The 20847-nt window shown below is 35.3% G+C and overlaps 1 pseudogene; it reads left to right on the forward strand.

The window, feature by feature from the left end:
* Window positions 1-307: 307 nt before the first annotated feature.
* LOC138166330 (actin, cytoplasmic 1-like) lies at window positions 308-18549 on the forward strand (annotated as a pseudogene).
* Window positions 18550-20847: the final 2298 nt, after the last annotated feature.

Raw genomic sequence — 20847 nt, forward strand, 5'->3', positions numbered from 1 at the left:
CAGAGTGTGTGGAGGCTTCAGAGAGGGCACCCAACTAATACCTTTGGCAGCTGAGAAAACCCCAGAAATTTGGGACAAAGTTCTCCTGTCTAGTAGCAGAGACCTACTGTGGAAAAAAACTCAAAAGTCAAGTAATTGAGTGGCAACATGAGCAGGCAAAGGAAGCAAATCAAGCAAAGCAATCCACCTTTACGCTCTTATTTTGGGGACAAAAAGGATCAAAGCATGCAAAAGGAGGAATAGAGCTGTGACCTCTTCCACCCAGTGTGCACTTGCCTCCTCCCTGCCTCCAGGTGCAGCACACCTACTCTCTTCTCTTATTGGTTTAAACTTGCCACTTCAAAGTTCGCCATGGATGATGATATTGCTGTTCTCATTGTTGACAATGGCTCTGGAATGTGCAAAGATAGCTTTGTAGGAGATGATGACCCTGGGGCTGTCTTCCCTTCCATTGTTGGATGCCCCAGACATCAGGGTGTGATGGTGGGTAGGGGCCAGAAAGACAGCTATGTGGGGGATGAGACCCAGAGTAAGAAAGGTATTATGACCCTGAAGTACCCCATTGAACATGGTATTGTCACCAACTTGGATGATATGGAGAAGATCTGGAATCATACTTTCTACAACGAGCTCCATGCGGCCCCTGAAGAGCACCCTGTGCTGCTCACAGAAGCCCCTCTGAACCCCAAAGCCAGCAGGGAAAAGATGACTCAGATTATGTTTGAGACCTTCAATACCCCAGCCATGTATGTTGCCATCCAGGCTGTGATGTCCCTGTATGCCTCTGGTCATACCACTGGTATTGTGATGGACTCCAGTGGTGGTGTGACCCGCACTGTGCCCATCTATGAAGGTTATGCCCTTCCCCAGACCATCCTCCATCTGGATCTGGCTGGCCTTGATCTGATGGACTACCTCATGAAGATCCTGACCAAGAGAGGGTACAGTTTCACCACCACAGCTGAGAGGGAAATTGTTCATGATATCAAGGAGAAGCTGTGTTATGCACCCTAGACTTTGAGCAGGAGATGGCCACCACTGCATCCAGCTCCTCTCTGGAAAAGAGCTATGACTGGGACATAGAGATCCACCATGCCCTACTGGAAAGTCAGAGGGGGTATAGGAGAAGATATGGGAGAGAGCAGATTGGAGGATGGGATATCCAGTGAGATCGCTATTTTGGGTTGGTGGGTAGGGGAAAAACAGGGAAAACATTTGTAACTCAAAATCTTGCATAAATTAATGATGTAAACAAGAAGTTAATGAAGGAGTTGATAAATAAAAAAGAAAAAGAGCATCTTTTAAAAAATTTATCACAGCTCTTTTTGTGGTGACTAAAAATTGGAATTTGGGGGAATGGCTGAACAAGTTGTAATGGAATAGTATTGTGCTGTAAGAAATGACAAACAGAATAATTTTAGAAAAACTCAAACTCAAAAAGATTTACATGAATTGATACATAGTGAAGCCAGAAGAACCAGAGCATCATACACAGTAAGTTCTATATTGTACAATGAACAACTATGAATGATTTATTTATTTTCATCAATACAATGACTTGAGACAATACCAAAGGACTGATGATGAAAATTGCTATCCATCTCCATAGAAACTGATGTCATCTGAATACAGACTAAAGCACACTCTTTTCACTTTCTATCCTTCCATCCTTCTTTCCTTTTTTTCAAGTTTTCTTGCACAAAATGACTAATATGAAAATGTTTTACATGACTGCAAAAAAAGAAAAAATACAATTTTGTTAATTCACCATGATCATTAGATACTAGGATGAACACTAAAATGCCAGATCACAAACATCAGCAAGTTAGGACTGGTCAGAACCAATTTCTATGCCTTGAAAATCTGTGTCACACTGGGGAATGGATAACAGTGATTGTAGCTAATGACTGTTTTGGGTACTGGAGTAGATGAAGCAAACTCTGATAGATCAGGCCGATTATTAAACACAGTGTATGAGTCCAGAGGTTTTACTTTTTGTGCAACTTGAACAATGTTGATCTAATTCAGGAATAAGAAAAAAATATTCATAAATCACACCCAAGACAATTCTGGAAGACATACTAGATCTGATCATTGCAATGATCAGTCATGATTCCAGAGGGTCAAGGAATAATGCTTCCTACATGTTAGCAGGGAAATGATGGGTTGAATATGAAGAACATGACACGTTTTCAAAAATGACCAGTGTGAGGTTGTGTTTTGTCTGTGTCTATTCATTATAAGGTTTTGTGAGGGAAGAGAGATAGAGGGAGGGAAAATAAGTGCTTATTTGAAAAAAAAAGTTTAAAGGTGTGAAGGAAGAGTAGAAATAATGAGTCTAGGGCACGTACGAAGAGTTGGGATCAGACGCAGAAAAAAACTGAAAATGAGAGGTCCAAGTGAACAGCCTGGCACCTCTTAATTTCTATGCAGGCAAGCCAAGGCAAAGGTACCTGTCTTTACATATGAAGTAATCCTTTTCAACACAGGGAGTAAGTAATATGTTTCCTGTTGGGACTAGAATTAGTTTTCAAGTGGGAGTGACTTGGGATTTCTAATTATAAGTAACCATTAAAATCTGTTGTAATGGAGGATGAAAGACAGAAGAAAAATATAGTTTTTCATAGCTAGGTACAAATCTCATGCCTGTTTAATGAAATGAAATACCTATTCTCTTGTATTTTACAAAATCACAATTTCTTGCTTGGATGGGGTCTCAATGGCCCAGTGGTCTATTTCATAACCAAGAGTGAATAAGTACTACAACCTACCCACCAAGTGGTCAACCAACCTCTTCTTGGAAACATGTGAGGCTTGGGTATATCCCCCATTCCACTAACTCCTAGGAAGTGTTTTTGTTGTTGTAATTTTATTTTTCCCCCCATACACAAATTTGCTTTTTTGCAACCTCTGGTCATAGATTCATAGATAGAAGGGGATTTCTAAGATTCTAGACATTTGTCATTTTGGAACTGAGGAAACTATAACCTTTAAAAGCTATGAAACTTGTGCAAGTATACTGAAGTTGCTTAAAATGTAGTTAAGATACACCTCAAAAATTTGAATTCTGACCCTTTAAACTTAAAATCCAGCCCTTGATTCTTAGTTCTTTCCTCTCAAGGCAAATAGAGCAAATCTAAGTTATCTTCTTGTCACCTTTTCAAATATATCAAGACTACTGTAAACACTCTCTTCCAACCCCAGCTCAGCATTTTATTTACAATGAAAATCATGCCCAATTCCATCAACCTATCTTAATATAAAATTAATTAAAAGCCCTTCATGATTCTAATGGACATGCCCTAGACACTTTCTGATTTATCAATAGCTTTCCCAAATTATAATGCTCAGAACTAAATATAATATTCCTAATGTTAACTAACCATTGAAGAATGCCTTAAAACATTTATTTCTAGAAAATGTGACCATTAAAGTATCCTGCATGACACTAACTTTTTTGGTTTGCCTAATCTCCCTGATAATGAACTAGTTGGCCACTAAAACTCACTGATTTTTTTCAGACAAATGACTTCTAGCTATTCCTTCTTCACCATGTACTTATGTGTTTTTTTGGGTCCAAGAAAAATACTATTTTACTTGATAATTTTTTATTTTATTGATTTGATACAATGCTATAGTCTGTCAAGATATTTTCAGATCATACCTTAGATGTACAATATAATAACTATCTCTTCAAGTCATCTGAAGATTGAACAATTCTCTATTGCTTTTCTAATTCTCTATGCCTTTGTCCAAGTCATTGGTTAAAAAAAATTAAGTCAAAAAAAAAACATAGCACTAAACAAATATCACCAATGACATACCATTAAAAACTGCAGTCCAAGTTTCCATTGAATGAGATTTCCATTTACACTTGGAGTCTATCTATTTAAACAGTTTAGCATTCACTTAACTGTACCACTTTTCCATTTTTAATACAGAGCATGGCATGAGATACTTTATAAGACACTTTTTAAAAATCTCTATACATACTATCCACTGAGCCACCACTTTAGTAACTTTGGAAAAAATAGAAATACAACAAGATCTGTTCTTTTTCTTTTAAGATAAAAGAGGTTTAATGGTACCTTAAGACATCAAACAGCTGGAATGGAGCCTGCCACATAAATCCACCTCTGGACTGTTTTTGCAGAATAAAGTCAAATTATTTATATGTAAGGGTAAAACAATCCTGATTAATGGGCTTCACAATGAGGAAGGGGGATTGATGTCTCCTCAGTGTCATTACAATATTATTGGGAATTGGGAATAGCTATCAGGTGATGGGGTTAGTCTGTAGGAAAATGGGATTAGCCCTAAATAGAGTGATCCCTCTCCTGCAGGCTGATTGGATTCTTTACTCAAACAAAGGTTGAGCAAAGTTAAGACATGAATTAATTAGCAGCCAATTACATAGAAAAGTTCCATATTATTCACAAGGTAACCTAAGCTGAAGATTAACCAGGTGGGAAAATTGCCTGTTCAGAAAGGAAATAACACAAAGGAAAACTGAGTGAAAATGATGCTAACTTGTCTATGCAAGATTATCACCTCAACTTTTCCTAGGAACAGACATTCATCTTTATCAATTCTCAGTTTTCCCTCCCTTTTGGCAGCATATGAAATTCCCCTTAAATTGTACACTACTGGTTTCATGACAATTCAAACAATCATTTCTGAAGTCAAACCTCAGAATAATGAAATTGCAGTCCCAAGAGATATTTACTCCACATAACACAATTTCACCAATCACAAATTGAGAGTAGGCTATTATTTTTCTCATGTTTCGATAACAGTTAACAATGAGCATACAAGAATATTTTATTAATCCTTTATTTATAAATTAAGAATAACCACGTTCTGAGGTTTTACCCATACAGTGAATATATGATAATTAAGTTGACACCAGAAAATTTCTGATCAGTGTAAGCCTCTAGAGTAATGTATCCATATTGACTATTAATTTTTTCATGCAAAATGTTACATAGAAAACCATTTATTTTATCACCTTTGGCATTCTGTACTGACTGAATTCAAAACCAAAATAGCATACTTGCATCTATTAACATATACATGGTACTTACTGTGTTTCAGGAACTATACTAAGCACTTAATTATTATGTCATTTGATCCTCACTATATCCCTGGGAGGTGGATGTGACTCTTATCCCCTTATAGATTAGGAAACTGAGGAAAAGAGAGTTGAAGTAAGTTGCTTAAGTGGCTAATAAATTTCTGAGGCCAGATTTGAGCTTGGGTTTTTCTGTTCCATGTATTTTTCCAGGATACTGCTTTAATATTGAGTAGCAAATGTATTTTTTTTTGTTAAATTCTTATTTGCTACAATTAATCCTAATAAGAAATACATCTTAATTTAGAGGAGACCACATTTTGATTTAGTTTTAGGAAAAACTTCAACCAAAATAAGTCTGGATTCATGATCACTACTGGTAACATGTAAAATCTCAGTTTTCTTAAGGACCATTAGCTGCCAGTACCTCAAATATCAGTGCCTACAACTAAGTTAGCCACTTTTAAGAGCCACTTTCCAAAAGGAAAACAAAAAGAACATGCAACTGTCTCACCTTCTCATAAACTTTTTTTTTGTTTCTTTAAAATCACAATGAATCAAACCAATTCCATTGTGTTCCAACATATCCATCCTGGATACTTTAAAAAGGTGATTAAAGTTCTTGCCTCGTCTTTCCTCCTGAGATTCTTAATATTCTTTGTTTTGTAACCCCAGGAAGACCAAGACAAAGGATAGGAAGGGGCTTCACCTAACAGACTCATATTTCCATCCTCCCCTCCTTTGGAGTTCAAGAGATTTGAAGGATTGGGTTATGCCCTTTGAATGGTATTTCTTTTTTTTTTTTTTTTAAAGCAATCGGGGTTAAGTAACTTGCTCAAGGTTACACAGCCAGGTGTTTCTGGGTGGGTGCTAAGTGTCTGAGCCCGGGATTCGATCTCCAGGTCAATCCTGACACTGGAGCTGGTGCTCTTATTCGCTGTGCTACCTGGCCGCCCCCTTTGAATGGTATTTCAAGATTGTCTGAAATCACTAATATGCATTTTATATAAAAGTGTCTCATATTCTTTTCTCAGTGAATCAAACTTTTCTTAAACCTATTCTGAAACTTTCTTCCTTTTCCTTTTATATGCCTCCAGTGGACTTTGATTAAAGCCTACCCACTTGGAAAACCAACCTTTCATTTTCTACTCTGATTCCTCATTTCTCTCCATAATTTTTTTAGGTCCATCTCATCTTATTTCTTGATCATATTCTAGTCTAACATTTTACTGCATAGTCTATTTCAGTTTAGGTGACTTTGCTACTAATTTACCTAAACAATTAAATCCTGTTGAATTTTTTCACACTAACTCCAGTTCTTCTTATTCACTCAGCAGGTAAAACCTAATTTTACTAGAATAATACATCTATTTTCCTCCAGAAAGTGGAGAAAGATGTGTGTTGTTTGTGCTTAATCTTAATTCTAGTCACAAAACTACCCAAATCTACCCAAGTGTTTTAGCAGTTAACATGCTTTGGAATCACATAGTGTGAAGTTACTGCTTTCCAATTACAATATTTTTATTCTCTAGTTTGCAATGCCATGAATTTCTACAAGCCAGGGGAAAATATTTCCTTCCTTTTGATCTGTTTTTAACTCTACAATCTCTAACCTGGCCACAGTTGAAAAGGCAGAAAGAGAGAAAGTATCTCATGTTTGCCCCACTTTCTCTCCCCCTTATCTCTCATTGAAAGCCCAATCAAAAGTCTATGAGAGTGCCTATTTAATATTAATGACTTCTAGGAGAGCTGTTCTGAGATTTTGCCCTTCTAATCTTTCTGTGCTTTACTCATAGACATGTTCCCTTCCAAAGTCTTCCAAGGTGAGAGGACATTTTATGCACTAGATAACTCCTGATGTGTAAGGGTCACCCAGTCAATCACATCACCACTTTTCTTGGGGCCTGCCAAATCTTTACTCCCTTTTTTGATTATTCCCTACCAGAATGGTTTCTTAAGAGTGCCTGTGGTCTGTCTGTCTCCCCATCTGTCTCCCCATCTCTCTTGTGTGTGTCTCTCTCTTTCTTCTTCCCTTCTCTCTCTCTCTCTCTCTCTCTCTCTCTCTCTCTCTCTCTCTCTCTCTCTCTCTCTCTCTCTCTCTCTCTCTCTTTCTAGGTTCTAGATTTTCAAATCCAGTTTTTTAACATATGTAGCTGATAATAAGCAACAGTTCTGTATTCAGCTGGACAAATTTGTTTCTACAATTATCCAAACTGAACTCTACTACTCAAGTTGTGAAAATAAAATGACGGGTTTTTCTTATCCAAAGTTTTATTATCTTTCCTAAGTGGAAGTTGATAGAAGGCCTGCTCCTTTCCCATCCCATATGGATATTGATATACCCTTGCCTTTAGCAACACTCTGGTGCTGGGAAAAACTATAACTCATCTCTGCCTCTTCCACATGCACCTCTTCTTTTGTTCTTGCACAAATGAGAAAGAGTCACCCTTTTTACTTGTTACCTATTTCTCCTTTTCCTTTCTGAGTTTGGGAATTTAATTTTCTGATCAATTCACAGCTGACTAACCCCTGAAAGAGTCTACTCTGACCCATGATCAGACAACAGTCTGAGTGCATGTTGTGGGTTCATCAAGTGCTAACCATGAGAGTGAAGGTTTCCTATTTGTTTGCCAAAATTGTTAAGAGAAAATCCTGGTTCTAGTGTTCCCCTTGCCAATTAAAGGCAAACTCAGGAAATAAGACAAAAGGAATTTACAAATGCCCCAAGTCATCAAATAGTTGGAGTGAGGCCAGCCCAAGAAGAACTCTTTTTGCTGATGACATGAGGTTTCTATATGGTTGTCTTTCTTTCTGAGATATTCAATATGTATTCCTTTAATAATTTATTTTAAAACATTGTTAGTGATGAAAGTCAAATTCATTGAAGTTTAATTGGGTCATTCTATTCTTTTCCGTATTTTAAAATCAGAATGTAATCTGAATTTAGTAAGAAGGAGTAGGAGAAAGAGAATTCTTTTATGTGTAGAGAACACTATAAAAATGGTAAACTTTTTATTTAACCTCTACAACATTGAGTATGCCCATCATCTGTCATTTTTTCATGTTACATGGAACCACTGAATTCTTTTAATTAGACATACAGCAAGTGCTTAATAACCATTTATTAACTTACTGATTTAGGGAAATCTTTCATATGCTGAGTAATAGTTTTTCTTTTAAGTATTGATTCATATCATTTGATTGTGTCAATATTAGAGATTAACTTTTGCTTATCTTGATGAAAATTCTTATGACTTCAGATAATATTTATATTAATATTCATTAGTATTATTGGGTTATAGTATTTTTTCTTTGCTTTATACATCATTGGGTTAGGTGTATAGACTATATTTGTAGAATAATTTGGCACACTTTCTATATTAATTTTAAGAATTTAATATGTATAACGTGTTTATTTTTCCTAAAACATTGTGATTTTTAAATCCTTCTGAACCATTGTTTTTGCTTGTTTGTATTTCCCTTTTACAGAGGGACAGCTATTATCTTTATGACTTTCTTGTTGAATTTTCCAAGTTTAGTTCATTATATGTATTTCATATTGTTTTAATTTAGACATTTTATATTATTGTAGTGTCTCACTATTTCCCCTGTAGTCTCAATTATGCAGAATAATTTCTGATAATTTTTACTTCTCCATGTCATTTCAATTCATTTTTAACTTTGGTAATTTCATTTTTTCCCTCTTTTTATGACATTACCCATGTTTGTTAATTTTTTTTGTTATATTAGTCAACTCTTCTATTTATCATTTCTATTTTCTTGTCTTCTACTTTTATCTATTTATCCTTTAATATTAAAGATTTTCTCTTTTGCGTCTATTTTGGAGTTGTATACTTGATATTTTTATTTTTATTTTTAAAATGGTATACTAATTAATCCTCATTTTTGTGTGTTTTGAAATTGACTTTAGATAAATATTTTTTCATAAGGATGACTGTAGCTAAATGCCAGACAATGTGTTTTCTCATTATCAAAAGATATGATATATGTTCTGTGCAAACTTAAAATGCTATGTAAATATTAACTTATCATTCTGGTTTTATAACTATTGTTTCTTTTATTTAGGATCCATTCTTTATTCAGAGTTTTTAAATCTTTGTTTATGTCCATATCTATTGTTGTGTTCTTTCTATTAGCTATGTTATTACTAGATGGTCTATAAAAAAAGGCCATCTTTAGTATTACTGTTTTTTATATTGACTTATTATTTCTCTGTAGTCTCAAAAATTGTGTGTCATTCTGTATGTAAACATATCAATGCATATATGTATATTTATATACTTGTTTTATCATGGCTTTGAGAAATGTGTGCTCTTTACTATTCCTGTTTTGAAAAATGCATGTTTTTCAACACCAAATTCTTTAATAGTTTGTTCTGTTCTATATTTTCTTTTTATAACCTCTTGTTGATATATTCATATATCTCTGAGAGAAAAAAATAGCATAATCTTCACCAATTATCATGTGCCATCTGTGACTTTAAATTCAATTAACTTTCTCTTAATGAATTTAGATTTTTATGCCATTTGCGGTTATATATGTGTAATGATCCTAGTTCATAATCTATGGCTCCTTTGAATAGAATAAAGTGTCCTTTTGGTGTTTCTTAATTTGGGGAATTTTTTAAATTTTGCTTTGGCCAATATATTAAAAATTCCATCTTTTTGAATTCAGCTAATGCATAATAAATTTGGTTCTGGTCACTTCATTTTTATTTTCTATGCCTTTTTAGTTTATATGTGATAATTTTATAGAACAAATGTGATTTTACATGTGATAATTTAATAAAACGAATCCTTTTCTTAAGGGATTTGCTCTGTGAAGTTCGTGTTCAGTCAAAGGTTCACTCTTGAGGACCTAGAGCACCACATGTGGCTTCAAGGTAACAGGTTGCCCAACCTTGGTTCTGGATAAGCATTCAAGCTGTTTCCTTTCATTGTTTTTGACTCAATGGACTTTTTTTCTAGTCTTCACACATATAGATCCCTTTGGTACCCCCTCTTTTTTTTGTCATCTTCCTTTTATGTGTTATCTTCCCCCATTAAAATATAAGCTCCTTGAGGGCAGGGGATATCTGTTAATATTTGTATTCCCCAACACTTGGCCCAGTGCCTAGCACATATTAAGCACTTAAGTAACTGCTTGTTGTCTTCACATGACTTTTAACATTGAAGCTCTTCTTCTGACACCATATGGTTCACTTTAATGCCTCTCACCTGTGAAATAAGTGCTACTATATTATTATTGTCATGATTTTATGATTAAAACTCAACCTGTGACTTTAATTTTTTTTCTGGAAAATTTTTATAGAAATTAGAGCTTTATAGAAATTATACAATAGTGTAAAGAGCTATCTCAGTAATTATTGGGCGCATTTTCCTTGAAGAAATGTATTCAATTAGAGGCTGATTGTCTATTTTCCATGTATGCTATAGCAGTGAGTCCTTTCATATTTAAGTGGGTAAGATGGTGACTGAGGTCCCTTTCAACTCTCAAATAATTTGTTTCTGTGGGATCCCACCTTATCAGTGTCTGATGTAGGATCTGACCCTAATGATTTCTCACTAGAAGTTTAATAGTCAATCTAGTACACAACCCTTAACCTTGAGAGGAGTTCAGGTTGCTACATATCCACTTTAACTCAGTATTTAAAGTGGCCAAAATGATTAGCTAACATTCAGCTATTTTAGCCACCTCACTACAGATATGAATCGGTCTTTTGGAATGATGGTTTAACAATTAATTTCCTGTTGTCACATTTTAATACCTGAATCTATAGGGATATAATAAACTCAGTTGTTTATAGAATCACAACCTGAATCTTTATATATATAGTCAAAATTAGACATAATCCAAAATTCAATGTTCCCCATTCTCTGACTCAATAAAATAGCTCTGCAAGTGGTAGAAGTTGTGCAAGAAACTGTGGTATAGCAGATAGAGTTCTAGATTTGGGATCAGAAAATTCTGGCTCCAAATCTCACCTCAGGCCAGACCAAGTCTTGACCTCTCTGTCTTGAGTCATCTGCAAAATGGGGATACACATGCCACATAACTTGTCAGAATGTTATGAGGATCAAATAAGATAAAGTGTTTGAACACTATGGAAATTTTAAATCATAATATAAATATCAGCTGTTAAATAACTGTATATTATCAATCTCCTAGATTTCCAGGATGGCCTAATCTTTTAGTACCCCCCAGTTTTTCTGGAGAGAGACAAAGCATATGCTTTTAGGAATGTTGCTTCCATTTCTAGCCCTCAGTCTTGAAGACATGGGCACAGAAAGAAGGTAGTTGTTCCAATGAGTTCAAGCCAAACAAACCATTGATTTGGATGCACACTTTGGTAGTTTGATGGAAATGATTGTCTAAATTGGCCAATCAAACCAGCTAGTCAGAAATGGCATTTCCATGATCAGTGTTCTTTCCAGTTATCAGGTTTGTCCATTCTATTATATTAATTGCATTGATAAGTTATATCCCACTACTAAAGAAAGTTAAACTGTTATATTCATCTATTATGCTCTAGCGTTAAGCAATGTATCGTTAATAGAATGAGTTTAAAAACTGTCTTGAATTGAATTAAATCAGGCAATTATGTGATTAGAATTAGCTATTAATTTCATTTACTTGCATTTCAAGGTGGGCAGTTAAGTGATCTTGGTCTTATAATTCCATAAATATTGGGAAATCATAGTTGTGGAAACACTTTGTACCACCAATGCATATCAACAATTCACCTGCAACTTAAAATCTTAAAGATTTTACTGGGAGAATGGAGAAGCTAAATTATTTGTCCATGGTCATAAAACTAGTTTGTTGGAAGTGGAATTCAAATCTATATCTTCCTTTTTTTTTTTTTTGCTTTTTGGAGAGGCAATTCGGATTAAGTGACTTGTCCAAAATCACACAGCTAGTTTTGTTAAGTGTCTGAGGCCAGATTTGAACTTATGTCCTCCTGACTCCACGGCTGGTTATCGATTCACTTCACCACCTAGCCACCCTGATCTTCCTTATTTTTAAGCACAACATTCTATCCAGCGTATCATGTTGCTTCTTTAACCCTTACTACAAATGAACAAAATGAGATACAATAATATGTAGTTGATATTCAGAAGAGTCTATGTGTATGTATGGTATAAGTTTGTGTGCGTGAGTGTATCCCATTCTGTAATTGGGATTCATCACTTCTCTTATAGAAGGTTGATAGTATGTTCTGGAATCTTTCCACCAGAATCACACATTTGTGTTGTTTATACATTTTGTCAAAAATGTTGATATTACGTAAATTATTCTACTTGACCAGCTCATTTTATCATTCATCATCTTATGAGACAGATTCATCTTATGGAAATATATCTATTAATTTTCTTTATTTTCAAATAGTGATAATAAAATCCATAAAGAAAATGTTATTAATAGGGGTATAGTATCCCATATTAGGGAGTTGATACATTTTTTTCTGGTTGGACCATATCGAGAACAGTAGGGTTCATCTTAAATACCATATTTTAGTAAAGCCACTGATGAGCTGGAATACCTTGACATTTTTCAATCAAGATATTGCTCATCTAGGTTATAGTAACTTAGGTTGTTTCAAGTTTTGTTCTGTCTATAAGACAATAAGCATTTATTCAGAATCAAGCATATATATTAAGAATTTTGCTAGGGTTTAAAGATACAAAGTTAAAATAAAACAGTCTCTTTAGTCAAGGAGATTACATTCTCCTGGTGGGGAAATATACAACATGACCACAGATGATTATGAGGTCACCAAGTTCATTTTCCAGTATAATGTAGGCATTTTCTCTCTAACCTTCCTGACAGATGCTTATCCGGTCTATTTCTGAATACTTTCAGGGTTGGCAAACTTACTTGCTAAAAATCTAGTTTGAAAATCCTCCCTTTCTCTGGTGGGCTATTAGGTTTTAGAATTTTAAAGTTTCTTATTCCAGAACACCTGAAACTGTGAGCCACCTGGACCATTTGGATTTTAGGAGAACTCAAGTTGCTGTCTTGAATTTTCTTGGTGTTGAAATTATAATATGAGAAATTTTATATATTGTGATGCAATAGATGATATATGAGATGTTAAGAGAAATGGAAAATTTGTAGGAACTAATGAATAGTTTACTAAACAGCAGATGAAGATCAAAATATACAAAAACTTTAACAGGACAGATGAAATGATCACTAAAGAGAAATTGAAAATTCAGCAATTTAAAAATTACTGATGATTCTAGAAAATATGTAATGAAACCTACTAACTCCTCTTTGGTGAGAGAGACAACAAAAAAGAGGTGGCAGTGGGGATGGGGATAGACCAGATGAATTTTAATGTCCCTCATTTCTCTAAATCCATGACTACTAGAAAAGAGTATCATATATTTTGTCAGACAGTGACTGCATCATGTATTTTGGATTATTATGGGTTGTTGTTAATCAATGAAATTTACTACTTGAAAGTACTTAAGAGGTCATATCCCATCTTCTCATTTTATTTCTTTTTAAAATTTTTTGGTTCTTTATTGATTTTCTTTAATGATTTGTTTGTTTACTTTTAGTTTACAAGATTCAGTTCCACAATCCCTTGGGTTTCAAATTTTCTCTCCCTCCCTTTCCTCCCCCCCCCCCCAATCCCCACCCCATGGAAGCATGCAATCAAGTATAGGATCTGCAAATACTTTCACATTAGACATTAATCAGGTTATAAAGAAGGATTGTAACAGATGGAATGAACAATGGGAAAGAGGAAACAAAACCAAACAAGAAATAAAAGCAGGTGGTTTGCTTCAATCTGCATTCAAATTCTGTTCTTTCTATCTTCATTTTATTTCTGAGGAACTGAGACCAAGGGAAGTTAAAAGATTTGCCTAGAGTCACAAGTGAAGTGGGATTTAAAGTCAAGGTTTTTTTTCCTATAAATTCAGCACATTGTCTATAATTTAGAGTCATGGGGAAGAGATCTCCCAATATTAATTTGAAGTAAAAACTAAGATGTAAAGAAAAATTATTTTCAAAAAATTGAAAAGAATTGACCCAAATTTGATTAAAGTACTGTTATAAAAAGGAAAGCAAAATTCTCTTAGAGGTCCCAGGGACTTTGATTGATGCAGACCAATGGGTTTTAAGCAAACTCTAAAATTCTCAAATAGTTTGAAAGTATCCCAGCATCTACCCATTTGTGTTTATACCTGTGCTTATACCTTGTTTAGTTCTGCAGGATGGAAGAACAATCAGACTGTTGTTTGGTTTGGTCTTTCAAAAATGTTCTCAAATTGCCTCTCCTTGGAGACCACTGGAATTATGCACTGGTAACCTAAGAATACAGAGAGCCTGAAATAGTCCATCACTTTTTTTTTCTTTCTGTTATTAAAAAAAACAGTTTCTGTTCTTTTTAACATATCTTCATTTCTGTAAATATCACTATGAATCTTTTGCCTACCAAGCAACTATTTCTTGTAACCAAGAAAAAAAAGACTAAAAAAGAAGCAGTGGGTCAGCTAGGTGGTGCAATGAATAGAGCACCAGCTCTGGAGTCAGGAGGACCTGAGTTCAAACTCGACCTCAGACATTTAACACTTACTAGCCGTGTGGCCTTGGGCAAGTCACTTAACCCCAATTACCCTGCCTTCCCCTCTCCAAAAATGCAAAATAAAAATAAAAATTTAAAAAAGCAGTTCAGCAAATTTAACCAGCAGTCTGACAGCATATGCAGTATTGCATATAAATAATATTCCACCACTGCAGAAGTAGTAGAATGACCCATAATTTCATATTTTCTCTACTCATTATTACATTATTATAATTATAATCTTTCAGTTTGTTAGTCATTGTGAATATTATTTTCCTGCTTCTTCTTATTTCAATTTGCATTAATTCACAGAAATCTTCCCAAGTTTCTTCTCACATATCATGGTCATTTTAAAAGTTGCAGTATTGTTCTATAACCTTCATTCACCATGATTTGTTTGACCTTTCTCAATTGATGGACCTCTCCTTTGTTTTCAGATCTACCATAAAGAATGTTTGTATAAATATTTTATTGTACATGTATGTTACACATTTTATTGTACAGCTTGAAGTCTTCCCACTTTAGGGAATTATATCTAACAATTAAAGCTCTTGGTCAAAGGATGTAGATCCTTATAGTAAATTTTGAAATTTCTTTCCAAAGTTTCTGGGTTCATTAAAAGCTCCACAGTAATTCAATTCCTGCAGCCCCACCTGATACATACTGTTTTTATTGTTTGTAACCTTTGTCATTTTATGGTGTTGGGGTGAAATCCTATTTTATTTACATTTTTTAAGTTAATTGTATTTGGAGAAAAACTTTGACATGATTCCTGTTTGCCCTTTGAGAACTATTCTCCATTAGAGAATAGTTCACCTCTTATCTCTGGGAGGATGATTCCTGGTATCGTAATTATGTTAGTTCCCTATGTGATTTATATATCAGGCCCTAATCAGAGATATTTGATGGAACATTTTTCCTCTGATTAGTTTCCTCTGTTGTCCTAGATGCATTTTTTTTCAATACGAAAGCTTTTCAATTGCATGTAAACAAATTTACCTGTCTTACTTTTTGTGACTCATCAGCTCTGTCCTTTAATGGTTAAGAATTCTTCCCCTGGTCATAAATATTTTTAAAAAGTATAAGAAAATATAAAACTTAATTCACTTATTTCTATTTTTTGTGCTGTCATATTCAATATGCAAGTCATATTCATTTTGAACTTAATGTGGCATTTGGTATAACATTAATGTAATCTTCTGTTATCCTGCTTTGCAGCTTTCAAAGAAGTTTTTGTCAAGTAGGGAGTTTCCTCATAATTAATTTATACATTAAGTTTAATAAACATCCTATTACTTTTTGATTAGTCCTGTGGGTCTAGAGTATTAGACATGATTCCAAGGGTATGGGATGATTTGTCACGAGGACAGATCTGAAAAACAAATCCAAATCGAAGTAGCCAGGATAAAAAGGAAAAACTGCTCATTGGGGGAAAATCTTTGCATCAAGTATTTCTGATTAAAAACTGAAGTCAAGATACAAAGGGAACTAAGAACATGTGACAGCAAGAGTCACTTCCATCATGTATGCAGTCAAAGGTGTGAACAGAATATTCTCAAAAGAGTAAATGCAATCAATAATATTAAAGATTGCTCCAAATCACTAGTAATAAGATAACTGCAAAATAACTCTGAAGTTTTGCTTCACAGCTAGAAAATTATTAAAGATGATGAAAGACAAAAAGTCTTACATTTAGTGGTTTCTGCAGGACAGACACTAATACACTTGGTGGAACATTGCATTCGACCATGCACTCTGGATAAAAGAAAAATCATTGTTTTTGCACTCTTTGAGCCAGAGATAATATTGGCAAGGAATTTCATAAAGGAACTCAAAGAAGGAAAGCTCCCATATATGCTAAGATTTTCATAACAGTAATTTTGTGGTAGCAAGAACTAGAAATAAAAATAGATGTCCATTGTTTAGGGAATGGCAAAACAAATTAATGTAATACACTTTACATATTGGGAAATGATAAAATTAATACAGAGAATCATAAAAAGACATTTGTACTGATGGTGGGGAGAGAACACAAAAGCAGGAAAATAATATATACGACTACCCAAACAAAAAAAGAATGCGTATGTTGAGCAAAAGCACATTTGAATATTTCTATCACATGACCCAGAGGCCCTTAGTTGTTCTCCAGTACAGGAGAAGGATGAATGGGTAGATGGATCAGAGTGGGGAGGAGTCTGTGTGATATTATCACTGAGAAATATGAAAATCATCAATAAAAACTTTTTAGAAAACTCAATCCTAGTACACAAAAGAGAAAAAAAAATCTCCCACATTAGTGGGGTATGTGCAACTTTATTTTCTACAAAAACTATTAAAAATTCCTTGGTCTGGGGTGGCTAGGTGGCACAATGAATAGAGCACCAGCCCTGGAGACGGGAGGACCTGAGTTCAAATATGACCTCAGACACTTGACACAATTACTAGCCACGTGACTTTGGGCAAGTTACTTAACCCTAATTGCCCTCCAAACAGCAAAAAATAAATCCTTGGTCATAAGGCAAATAAAGGCAGAAAAGGTACTTGCTTTAATTAAAAGCATAGAGATAGATAATGATCTCTTATTTTTATTACTAGGGGGAAGAAATTCTTTCTACCAATGCAAGTTGACAGCTTTTCTGTCACTTCTAAGTTGCCCTAGGCAACTAAGATTTTAAGTGACTTGTCCAGAACCACAGAGCCAATATGGATGAGACACAGAATTTGCCCAGGTCTTCTGGCTTCTATGCTATGCCTTTATATAAAAGATAGAGAAAGTGATGGAGAAGAAGAGATATCTGAATGCTGACAATTTTATGAAATCAGGAGTTTCCTCCTTTCTCAAACTCTTTATTCCCAGGTACTAAAGAAACATACCTTCAATAGCCTTTGCAGATTAGTGCAAGCTGACAAGTGAAGGTTTGGAACTGGGAGGCTATTATTTTCTACCCTGCTAGTCTAGAATTATAGATCTGTATGAAGAGAGTGGCTTTTGTCATTCTCTGAGGTTTATATTGAGTGGTTTTTCTTTTTACTAAAAATAATGCACTAAAATGTTGAAATGTTGACAGCTAAAGAGAGCCCAGCCAAGTACCTTCTCTTAGGAGTCCCTTTTAATCTCCTTACCACAGCAGTAGGTTTCTGTCTTCCACTTTGCCTCATTTGTTTACCTTTTACTGAAGACCCCTATTTTCTCCTTTCTAGTTCATGACTTTGTGGATTGTACATGGTTACTAAGGCATTAGTGAACAAGAAAAGGATTTTGCTTGATATTTGTTTTTTGGAAATTTTGTGCGGTTCCTTAACTTTAAAGATGTAATTTTCTTTGGTAATATTTTCTGACTTCTTTGGGGGAGGTGGCTTGGAATCTTTTGAATGTTTCCCTAGTCTGATGAATGCCACATAAAGGATGGTTTTAATATTTATTCTTTTATAAAAAATTTCCTGGGGGGAGGAGGGCGGAGTCAAAATGGTGGAGTGGAAACAGGACTTCCTCACAGCTCCGGCTCCCACCTCCCCCAATTCATGTAAAAAATGACTCTAGACAAACTTTTGACCTACAAAAAATGCAAAATGACACAGAGAAGCTAACCTCCTGCTGAGGACAGCCTGGCAGGCTTGGCAGCAAGAAGCCAGCACAGCACTTTGGGAGCTGACCCCAGCCCCGTTTCAGCCTGAAGTCTTAGCCCCAGGGTGGTCTGACCAGCTGGAGGGACTTCAGATCACCAGTAGCTGTGGCATTTTCCAGGATTATCAACCCATAGATGCCAAGGACAAAGTGAGAAGTCAGTGCAGTGTGGACTTTGGGACCTGGGAATTTGGAGCAATCATGTCTTTGACTGCTGCTTCCTGGCAGCTTCAGCTCCTGGTCTGCAGATTGTAGGGAGAACAAATGACTAGTCTGAGAGTAATTGCTCTTGCTTTAACCTGCTTGGATCTGGATTGTGGTCTATGGTGGAGGTCCTGGGTGGCATGACCAGTTTGCCAGAGCATGTGGAGGCTTCAGAGAGGGCACCCAACTAATACCTTCAGCAGCTGGAAACCCCAGAATTTGGGATAAAGCTCCCATTTCTGGTAGCAGAGTTCTACTGTAGCAAACAGCTTAAAAGTCAAGTAATTGAGTGGCAACATGACCAGGAAAAGGAAGCAAAGCAAACAGAGCAACAAAACTTTATACTCTTACTTTGGGGACAAAAAGGATCAAAGCATGGAACAGGAGGAAGACAGTGAAGTCAGAACTCCTGCACCAAAAGCTTCAAAGGAAAATACGATCTGGTTACAGGCCATAGAGGAGCTTAAAAAGGATTTTGAAAATCAAATAAGAAATGTGGAGGAAAAATTGGGAAGAGAAATAAGAGCAATGAAAGAAAATTATGAAATGAGAGTCAACAACCTGGCTGAAGAAAATAAAACCTTAAAAATAGATTAATTCAGATGGCAAAAAGAGGCTCAAAAACGCAATGAGAAAAATGCCTTAAAATGCCGAATTTGTCAGATGGAAAAAGAATCTCAAAAGCTCACTGAAGAGAATGATTACTTTAGAATTAGATTGGGGCAAATGGAAGCTAGTGACTTTATGAGAAATCAAGATGCTATTAAACAGATCCAAACAAATGAAAAAATAGAAGGCAATGTGAAATATCTCATTGGGAAAATCACTGACCTGGAAAATAGATCCAGGAGAGATCATTTAAAAATTATTGGACTACCAGAAAGCCATGATCAAAAAAAAAAGAACCTAGAAATCATCCTTTAAGAAGTTCTCAAGGAAAATTGCCCTGATATTTTAGAACCAGAGGACAAAATCAAGGTTGAAAGAATCCATGCATCACCTCATGAAAAAGATCTCCGAAAGATAACTCCCTAGGAATATTATAGCCATTTTCTGGAGTTCCCAGGTCAAGGAGAGAATATTATAAGCAGCCAGGAAGAAACAATTTGAATATTGTGGGAACATAATCAGGATAACTCAGGACATGGCAGCTTCTACATTGAGGGACAGAAGGGCTTGGAATATGATATTCTGGAGGTCAAAGGAGCTGGAATTAAAACAAAGAATCACCTACCCACCAAAACTGAGTATCATGTTTCAGGGGAAAATATGGTCATTCAGTGGAATAGAGGACTTTCAAGAATTCCTGATGAAACATCCCGAGTTGAATAGAAAACTTGACATTCAGATACAAGAAGCAAGAGAAGCTTGAGAAGGTAAATAGGGAAAAGAAATCGTAAGGAACTTATCAAAGCTGTTTACATGGAAAAATTATAATTATAACTTTTGAAACTTTTCTCAGTATGAGAATAGTTGAAGGGAATAGAAATGTATATGTGTGTGTATTTTATTTATATATATATATATATGTGTATGTACATATGTATATGTGTGTATATGTATACATAAATATACATGTCTCTATAGGAGGGTACAAGGGCATAAGAATACATATGTGAGTGTGTGTATACATGTCTATAGGTATACATAGACAGATGGCACAGGACCAATTGAATAGGAAGGGATGATACTTAAAAGGTGAAATTAAGAGGTAAGAGAGAAATAGAATGCGAGGAGAGAGATAGAATTGGATAAATTATATCATATAGAAGAGGCAAGGGAAAATTGTTACAATGGAGGGGAAGAACAGGAAGGCAAAAGGGAATGAGTAAACCTTATTCTCATTGAATTTGGCTTAGGGAGGGAATGACATACACATTAAATAAAGTATCGCACCCTCTGGGAGAGTAGAGAGGAAGGGGAAGAGAGGGGCAATGATGGAAGGAAGGGAAGGTGGGGGGAGGGAAGTTGGAAGCACCCACTTTTGAAAAGGGAAAGGATCAAAGTAGAGAAAAACAACTAGGGGGTGGTATAGGATAGAGGGAAATATAGTCAGTCTTCCACAATATATTCACTATGGAAATGTTTTTGTAGTTGTTTATTTTCCCAGTGAAGGTGTGCGAGAAGGGAGGAAGGGAAGGAATCTGGAATCCAAAGTTTTAAAATCAAATGTTTAAAAAATATATATGTATTATTATTAATATTTTACATGTAACTGGGAAATGAGATATACAGGCACTGGGGCATTGAGATCTACCATGCCCTACTGGAAAGTCAAAGGAGGAATGGGGAAAGACATGGGAGACAGCAAATTGGGGAAGAGGATATTCCTTGAGAATGCTGTTTTGG

This window comes from Petaurus breviceps, unplaced genomic scaffold, assembly GCF_028583685.1.
Source record: "Petaurus breviceps papuanus isolate PSGF00001 unplaced genomic scaffold, PetGlider_PUasm1.0 221, whole genome shotgun sequence".
In the NCBI taxonomy this organism is placed as follows: domain Eukaryota; kingdom Metazoa; phylum Chordata; class Mammalia; order Diprotodontia; family Petauridae; genus Petaurus; species Petaurus breviceps.